This window comes from Danio rerio, chromosome 20 (genome assembly GCF_052040795.2).
Source record: "Danio rerio strain M-AB ecotype USA chromosome 20, GRCz13ab, whole genome shotgun sequence".
In the NCBI taxonomy this organism is placed as follows: Eukaryota; Metazoa; Chordata; class Actinopteri; order Cypriniformes; family Danionidae; genus Danio; species Danio rerio.
In genome coordinates, this window is record NC_141040.1 from 45,162,501 (window position 1) to 45,175,999 (window position 13,499).

A 13,499-nucleotide genomic window follows, 5' to 3' on the forward strand; every position below is an offset into this window, starting at 1 on the left:
ACTGTAATTTGGATTTGATTTATTTTCCCTCTCGGATATCAAATGGAAGAAGGTCACCTGTCAGGGTTATTGATGTGTTTTTGAGCCCATAATTAGTTGTACCGGGGAATTCATGATGGATACAGGAAGACGAAGAATGAATATGAGGAGTATAAAAAAACGTTTACAGCCTGACAATTCCATTGCTGTTTCAGTCTCTGAGTCTGTGGTTCATGGCTTTTGTTGGTCATCTGCATAGTCAGTGAGAAGAAATCGGTTTGGCTGGATAGCATTGTCTTGTTTTCTGTAAGTTACATGATGAAACTTTATTTTGACTGTCCCTAATGTTCTACGATCTACACTGTTAACGATTTTTGTAAAGTACAAAGTATTTAATTGTAATTTAATTTAATTGTAAATCTGCGGAATTCCATGTGGGCCTAGTTATGATATTCATACAATCCTGTAAATACCTATAGAGCAAGATAAATGCTGCTGTATATATTGTAAATACAGTATTTTTGCTGTAATTGATTTACAGTAATCTGATCAAATCAGTAACATGTCTGGCCCTCTTGATCTGCCCAAATATAGCCACATTCTCAAACATTGTGACCTCATTACTTTGCAGCAGAGACTTAAAGGGATAGTACAGTAAATAGGGATAACAATGAAAATTTACTCTCTATTTAGTCACCCCCAGGGGGTCCAAACCTTTGACTTTCTTTCCTCTGTTGAACACAATTATGTATTTTGAAGAAAGCTGAAAACCTCTAACCTCAATAAAAACACATACTATGGAAGTCAATGGTTACAGGTTTCCAGCTTTCAACAAAATAACAACTTATTTTGACCAACACAAGAAAGAAAGTCAAGCAGCTTTAAAACAAGTGAATTGTGAGTAAATAACAAGAGAATTTTCATTCATTGAAAATGTTTGTTCCTTGATTTTCATCTCATTGAAGTCTAGCGAGCAGCCAATCACTGATGACCTTTAACTTCCTTGCCATAGCCTAGCAACTAGTTACAGAACCCTAGCAACAGTCCCATAGACTGTGATTAGCTGTGCTAAATTATACTAGAAACATTTATCTATCTATCTATCTATCTATCTATCTATCTATCTATCTATCTATCTATCTATCTATCTATCTATCTATCTATCTATCTATCTATCTATCTATCTATCTATCTATCATCTGTCCATCCGTCCATCCGTCCGTCTGAATTACAATGAGGAGAACTGACAAATACTGTAGATACTGTATGTTGGCTCTTGAGTCAATTAAAACGGCCACAGAATATTTTATCAAAAAACTCTCATTGTGTCTCACAAGCAATGATGAAAAAGCCATATTTCTAAATAAATTAATTGGTAGGAATGTAAATTGGCATAGGCATTATATACAATCCTAACGATGCTTAAAATTAAGTTTTTCCATTAAACAGGCAAGTTGCATTTTAAAATGAATGCAAATGTAAACCTGATACATTTTATATTTTATAATATCATTTGTATATTTTTCAATCAAATTAAATGCAGTCTTTGTTAGCATAAGACAATTGTTGTTGTTGTTGTTCAACAAAACTGATGAATAAATAAAATGAGATTTAAAAAAATAATAATTATTGACAGGCCAAAAAATAGATCAAATTAAATACATAAAATAAATGGACATAACTAAATAAAATTGATTTATTCATATACTATTATAATGTTATACATTTGTTAAGTGGGAAGTGTAGCTTTATTCAGGGTTTTGTGGACCGTATGATTCAGACAGTTTATAATAAGTCATGTTGTTGCCAATTATTATGAAGAACAGAATCACGGTCAGGCATCTGTATTCAGCGCAGACCGCCGGTGATTCAGCTAACAGAAGGCAGAGGCCTGTTGTCAAACAATCACCGCGAATGATGAAGTGTTCACGCAAAGCTGCTCATCCCTTGTTGGAGCCGTTTGCAAATGAAGAAAATGATGAATTCCATTAGGATTTTTAAATAGCTTTTCAGCGGGCTCAATGTGCGCAAACGTCGATGCACATTCGCAGCTTTTAATTAAAGTCAGTGATTATGTCCCAAAATCAGCCAATACTGAAACATTTAGAAGCCTTTATTGGAAAATCCGAAAGCGTCCTAATGGAAGACCGCTCACAGCAGAGTTTCCTTTTAAATTCGGTCACACTTAAATGGCTCCAGCGTGGAATGTCCTCATAAAAGACGAGCGTGCGATGCAATCCGGCTCATTTCTGGCCGAAGGGAGCCCGAGCAGCCCTTGTATTCCTTAACTGAAATTTCACGGGTTTATTTTGGGTTTGAGTACTGTAGCATTAATTCAGCAGGGGAGAGGTAGCTGAGGGCAACAAAGGCCATCGTATAAAAATAACTGCTAAAATATTGAACTTTAATGCACTATTTATGTATCAAGCAGCTGATATAGGCATAGTTCACCCCCAAAATAATAATTTTAGCCATAGAAATCAATAGCAACAGAAAGACCAAATTGCAATGGGCACCATTAACATACCGGAAGATATTAAAATGTATTTTATTTTGGATATATTTACATTCATCTATATTTTAAAAGGATAACCAAAAGTGGAATTTCCCTCATCATTTACTCACCCTTCATGTGTTCAAAACCTATTTGAGTTTCTTTCTTCTGTTGAACACAAAAGAATATATGTTAAAGAATTATGGTTGCTAGCATTAATTGACTTTCAAAGTATTTTTTTTCCCAAATATGGAAGTCAATAGGTCCCAGCAACCAGCATTATTCAAAATATCTTCTTTTGTAAGGTTGAAAACCACATAAGGTATTTTTCATTTTTGGGTGAAACTATTCCTGCATGCATTTTATTGTGTTAGGCATCTTAGTGTCTCACCTTTGCATTTAGCATTTCTTTATATCTATGATTTTTTTTTTTAACAATACATGAAAATTGGTAATTTTCCACATCATTTTATTTAATTCTATTGAGTTGAAGTTAATTGGAAAAAAAAAATCACAACAAATCTAATATTATGCTGTCATCAATGTTTTGTAAAATAACCCTGATTTTCACAACAAATATAAATATTAGTTCATTATTCTGACCAATTGTCATTATATGAACATAAAAATGCTCTAAATGATCATATTTATATTTATATATTTTATATAAAATGTTTTCAGACCTTAGGAAATAGAAAACATTACATTTATATTTAATGTTAAATAATATCTGTGAAGGCAGATATGATTTGGGAAATCTGTTAGGAAAGCATCCATTGACTTCCATATTTCTTTTTTCTACTATGGAAGTCAATGGGTCCCAGCAACCAGCATTCTTCAAAATGCCTTCTTTTTTAACTTAAAAGATGAAAACCACATAAGGTCATTGTTTTTTTGGGGTGGTGAACTATCATTTAAACATGCATTTTAGTTTGTCAAGCATCTTGTTTCGCTTTTTTCTTATTTTTATATTTGTTATTTGTTTTATAAACAATGTTTACATTTTGGTAGTTTTCCACATTATTGTTCAATTCAGATCTATTGATTATTGTCGATTTAAATCTAATATTATATTGTCATCAATGTTTTTTGAAATAGTCTTGATTTGCACAAGAAATAAAAATATCAGTCCATTATTCTGACTAATTGTCATTATATGAACAAAAAAATGCTCTAAATCATAATATTTATATTTCAAACTTGGAAGAAATGTTCTCAGACCTTAGAAGACATTTAGATTTTTATTATCTTCAATAAAATATATGGTAGTAATTTTTATTATTGTAAGTTTTACTAGAAATCTGTTAGGAAATTGACTTCCATAGTATTTTTTTTAACTATGGAAATCAGTGGGGGGCAGCAACCAACATTCTTCATTATATCTTCTTTTGTAACTTAGAAGGTGAAAACCATATAAGGTAATGTTCGTTTTTGAGGGAACTATCTCTTGCATTTTGGTGTGTTCAGTGTGGTGTCTCCATTCTTCAAAAACTTTTTTTTTTAGCATTTTTTAACTATTTTTTTTAATAGTTTTTTTATATTGGCTATTTTCCACATCATATTATTCAATTAAATTCTGATAAAAATCTGATTTTCACATAAAATCCGATCTTATATTATATTTTTATCAATATTTAGTGAAATAACCCTGATATTCACAACAAATATAAATATTAGTTCATTGTTTTGACCAATTGAATGAAAATAACAATGCTCTAAATGATCATATTTATATTTGAAATTGGTAAGAAATGTTTTTAAACCTTAAAAAAACATTTGGATTTTTATTATCTTCAACTAAAATATATGATTGTTAAATTTACTAGAAATCTGTTAGTAAAAACATTTATTGCACATATATTGCCGTCAAGATTTGGCGAAATAACTCAGATTTTCACAACATTTTTTATATCAGATAATCTGTCTAATTGTCATTTTATGAACATAAAAAAGTCCTACTTGCTAAAATTGATTATTATCGTTTATTTTACATTTTTAGAAAATAGAATAAAATAGAATAGAATAGAACAGAACAGAAGTATAACATAGAAAATAGAAAATGCTATAATAATATTTTAATAATGTTTGATAAAATATGTGATTTTTATTTATGCCATTTTTTGTTTTTGTGAAATTGACAAAAAAAAACAAAAAGATTTGCCCACTGGCACCACTGCACCATTTTATTTATTGTGTACGTTCATATGATGACAACATGAGAGAAATCATGCAAATTTAGTCCCCAACATGTTAACAACTTGACAGACTTTGCCTTCACATAAGGTGACAGCATTTGACTCGACTCCAAACATCTTGCTGGCATCATTCTTTGCTCTCCGATGTTATTAACGGGATTGAAACCCTCTTTCAGGAGCTCTCAGGTGTGGCAATACTTCAGGAAATGATTTTAGATTCACCTTTGACTGTGCTGCCCTAATCTATGTCCTTTATCTGGGAGAGAACTGAAGAGCTTTCCAACACTGTGTCATCACAGCTTTACCATCAGACTCTCATCTCCTCCAGGAATGGCTTACCTCTGACACAAAGCAGCATCAGGCCAGGGCTTGAATGGCTCTTGAGGTGATTGACACTGGAAGAGCGTGCATGATGGAAATGGAATTTCATTTGGGATGATGCACTTTTCATGGTGAGTGCGCCATATTTACACACATCCCCATATACAAGCAGACATGCTGACCATGAGTGACCAATGCATGATCTTTTGTAAGTGTATCTACAGTACAGTACGCTCCATATTCACTCAGTATATTGGTTCATTAGGCTAGTGGGATTTTTAGCTTTTACTGGAGTGGATTCTGGAGTCTGTGCATTTGAATACCAGGGACGTGCAGTCAGGGGAGGCACTGAGCTCTGCCTCACATCAGATTGCGCAATCCCTTGCAAACTGGCTTGAGCTCACTCAGTGTATGCAACCAATGTAATGCTTTATTAAAAAAATTTTATACGTTGTAGACATGTTTATTATATGTCATAACTTTGTCTATCACTTCTGCATCTATCACTAAAGACGTGAGGTGAGGCAGGCAATAGCTCTGCCACACTGAAGAGGGCACGCCTGAGCTTATATTTATTTTTGTTCAGTGGTTGTTCTTCTTCTACGCAGTAAAGTTCAATAGTAGTCTGTTTTTTTTTTTATTTTATTTTGCTCTGACTGGCTGCAAAATTCGCGGATATCAGCTCAAAAATTTCTCAAAATTGGACTTTCAGTCATGTCCAAATGCGTACCTGCCATTTGTATACACTCTCAGAAATAAAGGTACACGTGCTGTCACTGGGGTGGTACAAATTTGTACCTACAAGGTCTATATTAATACCTCAAGGGTACATTTTAGTATTTAGTCTTATAATGCTCCTATATATATGTATATATATATATATATATATATATATATACATATATATATATATATATATATATATATATATATATATATATATATATATATATATATATATATATATATATCAAATGTGTGTGCCTTTTGAAAAGGTACCACTTCAGTGACAGCTTGCGAACCTTCATTTTTGAGAGTGTAGAAATGCTGATATGATATATGAAGCACAATCAGTAGTTGGCAAATATATTGACTGGATATGTTTGTAAATCTGATTTTTGACTTTAAAAGGGTCAGCGCCTCACCAGCCACAAACTTCACTGCACATCACTGTTGAACTTGCCTATGAAAGACTATGTTTAGTATGGGTTTAGTTATCTCTGCGTAACTGAAAAACGCAGAGATTGCAAACTGTCATTGCACTAAAAACCTAACATAATTTATTTTTTTTCTCTTAAAAACAAAAACCACGGGACACGGTCACGGAATCAGGTGATATTTGGCAGCTCCATCAAGAGTTGCATGCAGAATGTGCTGTTATAGCCTGGAAAGCTTCAAGAAAATCACTTTGTTACCTTATCCCTGCTCTCTCCTTATAGACTTAGCATGTAATATGTATGCAGGAATCTTCACAAGTGTGCAATTGTGAAGCTTATATAAAGATGGCAAGGGCTTAATTTGCAAAACTTTTATGCTTCAAAAGTTAGTGTTTTTTTATGGGGAAAATAAACGTAAAAAAAATTTAATATATATATATATATATATAAATGTATGAATCCAGTTGAAAAATGTACGACATGAGGAATGAATGCATGAGCAGTCCTGCTGTCTTGATGTATGCATCAGTTTTAGGACATCCTTTTTAAGTCATGCAAACCTACATGTTGGTGCAAAATCCTTTTGGCAGTTAGTTAGTGGCTGACTATGAATTGCAAGACAGCGCTGCTAAAAATGTCCCTTTTAAGAATAAATGAAAAAAATATATAGCAGCATTTGCATGCGCACTCAGAGGACGGATAATTAAGAATACATTTATTTTTCAGAGAAACTTTCCTCCATTTATTCTCTTTAAACAGCAGATGAAAAATAGGGAGGAGGATTTAATTCGAAGCCTGTGAAATGATGGCGATGACAAAAGAAACAATAGTTTCATTTCTCGCCCAGCACACTGCGCAGTTCCAGCAGGAAATAAACTGCCTTATTATTTGACTCGCACACCTTTTTGTTTTGCACCGATTTGTCCCATTTGCATTTAAATTTGCTGGCTTATATAAATTCTTCCCTGCTGCTTCTAACATATATCATTCTTTTGATTAGATTAAACTGATTATGTTTCTGCAAGAAATAACCTTGCATGCATCTTTGTGCAAAACTATGCAAGTCTGTTTTAGCCAAAGAATGTGAAAAAATAAATAAAAAATAAATAAACAATAGCATCTTTTTATTTGAAAAAAAAAAAACCTTTACCTGAGATATAAACCCAGATTTTATTACGATTTTCCAGATTTTTGACTTAATTTCTCACAATTCTGACTTTATTTATTGAAATTATGTGTTTATATTTTATAGTTCTCATTTTATTACAGTTGTGATAGATAAAAGAATAGGGGATATATATAAACTGCAACTTCATTTCTCCCAATTCTGATTTTATTTATTGCAATTCTGAGTTTTTATTTTATATTACACACTTTTCTTGCCATTCTAAAGGGTTAAAAAATGAGATATAGAATCCGAGTTTTTTTTTCTCCCTGTATTTTGTTACATTGTAATTTATGTCTATAGCAATTATTATTATTATTATTTTACATTTTTCTTTTTTTAATTTATAAAAAAAAATATCCCCTTCCTGTTCCTAATTATTTAAAATAATCAATCCTGATTTTATTTTCTCAGGGTGCTTTCACACCTGTAGATTGTTTTGTTCCGAAACAGGAATTCAAATTGTTACAATGTTGTACTTTGTTCTTGGTGCCGTTTGCATTCACACTGCAAAGTTTTTAAAATAGCTAAAACAAGTCACGTGCGTGTTAACTCTCTAAACACCCAAATCAGAGGTAAGACTTTCACATACATAGCCGTTGGCTAGAATTATACAATATAGGCTTTACATTATAGAAAAAAAACAACCGACAAACCAAGACTGCAGTTTGGTCAATTTTCCCAACTGAAAAACAGCTCTCATTAATAGTTCAGCATGCTTTCACTTTCATATTCATCGTGACACGCACATTTACCGGTAGGAATGACATTCTGCCCTACTCGTATTTCTCTCTTCATATAGCCATTTATGCCTATTACATATCCATAATACACTGTGATATAGCCTGGTTCATTAGTTATTTGGATCGTATTGCTTTCTTAATCCAATCGATCCGCTCTAGAGTTCTCTAGAATCAAGCTGAGACTACCTTATTCAGAGACCCGAGCGCGATTGCTGGTTTCACATATGCCAAAAAAAAAAAAAAAAACATGCTAACTGGGAAAACGCACCAGGTTCCAAAACAAAAGTCTCGGTGTGAAAGCACCCTCAAAGACATTTTTAGCAAAACTGCAACTTAATTTATTCAAATTCTCCTATTTTTTATATCTGACTATTTCATTTATTTTTGTTGCAATTCTGAGAAAAATAGCATTCATGTGAGATACGAATTGATTTTTTTTCTTGTATTTTTATTTTATGCCCCTCAATATAACTCAAAATGTATACTTTTTCTCAAAAAAAGCCATACACCTCAAAATTGAATTGAGATTGCTTTAGAAAAAGATTATTAAGATATTATTAAAAGATTACAATTCTTATATTCTATCATTTATGAGTTTTAAGCATCTAATTGTAAGATAAAAATCGGAATGTTCGATTGCAGGGAAAAGAGCATCCAAAGAAAACAAATATATTGACAATAGCCATGTTTTTTGATCTAAAGATGTGACTTAAATATATGTGCAAAAGTGTAATTTTGCATTAAAGATGTGCGAATAAAGCAGCGTTTCCATCCAGCGAGTCAAAAAATAAATAAATGAATAAATCGGCACTTCCTTATTATCTGGCACCAAATATCAACAGTAAAAACTAAATTTGCTGCGGTTGGAGAAGCTGAGTGAATCTTTTCTTTATTTAATAAATGACTTGCGCCTCAGAAGACAATGCCATTGACTATTCTGGAGGTAATTAATAATATAATCACATTAATACTGAGGCGTTTTAGAATGACCAAAGCAACAATATTTTTACAATGTGCTTAGCCTGCTGGTTTGTCCATTTACACATTTTTATCTTAACAAGATCACATGACTTTTGTAATGCACACACTGGAATTTATTCTGTAAAAGTGTTTTCATCGTAGTTTGTTCACATCTTTTTTATCAAATAAAAAGTTTATCTTATAGTTATATGTAATGTAATATAACATCATACAATATACGCATAATCATATACATTTTCTAAATTGATATGCATTTTGGCATTTCCATCAACTGTTTTTTTATGAGCATATCCAAAATGTGCTTAAAAATAAGTGGATGGAAACATAGCTTTGTTTTAAACATGAGAGTCCTCATTTAGTTGTTGAAATTGCCATAATCACAATGTTTAATATGTTTAATTGTAATTCAATTACTCAAGTTGTTTTGTGATGGCTTGATTGTGTTATGAACATCTAGAGTCACTGTTTTTTTTAACCTTCCTCACTCTCATCTGTATACGAAACTCTCTTTAGAGGCGACTGCGTTAAAGCTAATGGATTTGAATTCCCTGAAATCAAAACTCTGTAAGTCTATTAAGAATGTCTGCAATTTGCCATTATCTGCTGCACCCGACCGGCCGAGCCCGACTCAAATTAAGCAAAAAAACGATTAGGAATGTATCAGTGGCTCATTTGCGAAATCCGGTGTGTCAGCAGCTCTCCCTCGCCAGAGAAATGAAGATAAGATGTGTGCCACTCATTCCTGCCTGTCAGTCATAATCCAGCCAAGAAATTACATTCGCTCTTCAGTCGCACTGTGAATACAGAGCAGAAACAGCAGCTAGTAATACTTGATATTTGTATGAGTGGAAATCAAAACTCAAGTTGAACTCAGTTGAACAGATTTACAGTAGGCTACTATAAATGACACCAAATTAAAATAATAAAAATCCAACAAGCTTTAAGTATTTTTTATCCATTTCAATGGACATCAGGTCCAAATCTTGAAATTTATTTTCAAAATCATAAACATTAAGATAGTAACATTTTACTTTAATTTAGAGTTTTTTGTAGAATAGATTGCACCTTGTTTATAACATTTTTGATAAAAAATTGGGCCTAATCATGCGGTTTCAGGTTCGATCAAAATCGGACATTACCTACCGATCAGGACTCAAATATAAATATATTGTAGTAGCAGTTTTTAATTTTTTAAAAGCCATTTTAAAGACAACAATATTAGCCCCTTTAAGCTATTTTTTTCATTGCTATACAATAATTTGCCTAATTACCCTAGCCTATTTAGTTACCCTAATTAACCTAGTTAAGCCTTTAAATGTCACTTTAAGCTGTAAAGAAGTGTCTTGAAAAATATCTAGTTAAATATTATTTTACTGTCATCATGGCAAAGAAAAAATAAATCGGTTATTAGAAATTAGTTATTAAAACTATTATGTTTAGAAATGTTTCATTAAACAGAAATTGGCAACAAAATAAACAGGGGGGCTAATAATTCAGGAGGGCTAATAATTCTGACTTCAAATGTATTTATACATATTCTGATCATTTTAAACACATCTATAGTAATGCCGTGGCACAGAGTTAGACCTCTGTCTTGACTTCACACAGAAACAGCAATGCATATGGCAGGACATCACTTTGTTGCAGAGACGCTATTGGTTAAATGGCGGCAAAGTATAACAAGGAAGCAGCTTGAAGCGGAAAGCACAAGTATGTCTGCGCATAAATTTGGTGATGACAACATTGCTTCAGCAAACTGTGTGAGATGTACACTCGGGAATGCCTGCCGTGTATGTTAAGTTGAGGTGCTCTTTGTTTTTATATTAGATTTTTTTATATTTGGACTAAAGTACAAAAGTGGAAAATTGATGTTATTCATTACTTGATTGTTCAGGATTCCTTTACACTACCTTACATTTCCTTACAGAAATGCTCTGTTTGTTAACAGAGTAGCTGAATGTTAAAATAAGGTGAATTAAATAAAAATAAGGAACATCCTAAATCTGTTTCTTTGATTTTCTTTATTCTTTTTTTATGTATTATAGAAGTATCGGATCGGGCATCGGTATCGGCAGAGACTCAAAAACCAAATGACTCTGACTCGAGAGCAAAAAAAACTTATTTTTATCTTCATAACTCCACATAATGTTCACATCTGAGATATTTCCATCTGCTATGCTCAAGACATTTAAGATCTGTATATTTTGCATATAAAATTTTTTCAGTAATGAATTAGTACATCAATATAGTTTTTATCTGAAAAAGTTCAATCAGCATTACTGGAGATTTAATTTCAGTAACAGATGAACCCAACCAGTAACAGTGACTCTCACATGGTCGCCCACTGAAACTAAGCAGGGCTGCACCCAGTCAGTACCCGGATAGTAGACCACATGGGAAAGCTAGGTTGCTGCTGGAAGTGGTGTTAGTGAGGCCAGCAGGGGGTGCTCAACCTGCAGGCTGTGTGGGTCCTAACGCCCCAGTATATTGATGGGGACTCTATACTACTCAGTAAGCACCGTCTTTCGGATGAGACGTTAAACCGAGGTCCTGACTCTCTGTGGTCATTAAAAATCCCAGGATGTCCTTCGAAAAAGAGTAGGGGTTTAACCCTGGCATTCTGGCCAAATTTGCCCACTAGCGACTGTCCATCATGGGCTCCTAACCCTCCCCATATCATTACTGGCTTCATCACTCCTCTCCTCTCCACCAATCAGCTGGTGTGTGGTGTGCGGTCTGGTGGAATATGGCTGCTGTCGCGTCATCCAGGTGTATGCTGCACACTGGTAGTGGATGAGGAGACCCCCCATTTTGTAAAGCACTTTGAGTGTCTAGAAAGATAAATGTAAGGAATAAATATTATCATTAGATCTTAAACCCATTGTACAGCCTAATGGACAGACATATTTGAAGAAATTCTGATCTAAAGCTTGCAATGTTAGAAATGTTGCAATCTCTAATTTTTTTACATACAATCTTTGAAATATTGACAAACATATTAATAAATGTGAATAAAAACATTGTAAATGTGGCTCACGTCTGTGTCTGGAGTGATGCCATGCTGCTTTTCAGTGTAGTTGATATTTTTCAAATTACAACATGCCGAGCCTTATCTCCATTTGATTGGATGACAATCGTCCACCCTGCAGGCTTTAAATTAGATGAAATGCTCAGGAACCACAAAAAACATGGGCTGCCATGTGATGTATATTGTAGTAGACACAGGGTCAGAGGAGTTTACTGTAAGTTAGAATTATTCGCCCACCTGTGAATTTTTTGTTTTCATTTTCATTATTTCCCAAATGATGTTTAACAGAGCCAATTTTTTTTTAACAGTATTTCCTAAAATATTTTTCTTCTGAAGAAAGTCTTAAATAAAAGTCTTATTTATTTGCTTATATTAAGCAATTTTTTCAACAATCTTTTAGGACAGGACACTCGCCCTCCCAAGTTTGTCCAATTTGCAGAGCCCTGATGGTGTGGTTGAGTCGAACATGACATAGACACCAATACTCAGGTTTTAGTGCGAATAAGACAATACTGATGATTAAGATTCACCATGTAAACAGTGATTTTTGATTACCTTAATCTAACTAAAGTCATAACAGAAATGGAATTAATATGTGGAGTGTGCTTATATTAGTGGCATTATTAACATACACACCGCAATCGTCATGTAGGACTTTTCACTGCATTTTGCTACAAGATCCACACACACGGCTGTCAGTAAAGGGCTGCAAACACACACATTGTGAAATGCAAAAGTTTTTTTTTTTCCTTCGGCGTGCGGTATGAAATTCCATTAAAACAACACACCTCTACCAGTTCTTACTCTTTACTCGCATATACCCAAATGTGTTACGGGGGCATGAATGAAATACGTCTGAGTGAAAGTGAAACGGCCGAACTCCAGTTAAAGTTGACGAATTAAAGATGAAACACCTCAAATTACATGAAATTCTGGAAAAAAACATGGATAGCCTGGTGACGCAACATTAAAAAAAGCACTTCACGTAAACACCTTAATTATGTTATTACCTTATTCAGATTAAGGCAAATAACTAGATTACTGATGTCCACGTAAACAGTAAGTAGTGTCTTCAAATTAAGTGAAAGATCCAGAAGGGCACTTTTTGTAAGTCGCTCAACGATTTTACTTTCGTTTACCATCATTAATTCTAAAAAGCACCTGGTCTGTTTTATTTGTATATATTTTACTCGAATGCATTAACTCTACAGGTGCCTGATAGTAAGCTGTGGAATTAATGTTAATCAGATTCACTCTAGTGAACGCAAGCCCCAAATTTTCGTGCCCCTTTTAATAGGTGCTGGCGCCCCCTACAGGTCAAAAACCCCTGATCTACAGGACAAATCACCATTATACAATGACTTGCCTAATTACCCTAACTTGCCCAGGTAGCCTAATTAACCTAGTTAAGTCTTTAAATTGCACTAGTATCTTGA

At 33.4% G+C, this 13,499-nt stretch overlaps 1 long non-coding RNA gene across 2 annotated transcripts in view; it reads left to right on the forward strand.

Moving 5' to 3' along the window:
* Positions 1-4,756: 4,756 nt before the first annotated feature.
* The window catches only part of LOC141379422 (uncharacterized), a 70,080-nt gene continuing 61,337 nt past the window's right edge, over positions 4,757-13,499 (forward strand). For both annotated transcript variants that reach the window (XR_015518839.1, XR_015518838.1), the window contains exons 1-2: positions 4,757-4,854; positions 4,932-5,120. This is a non-coding gene — a long non-coding RNA (uncharacterized LOC141379422). The remainder of the gene's footprint in view (positions 4,855-4,931; positions 5,121-13,499) is intronic.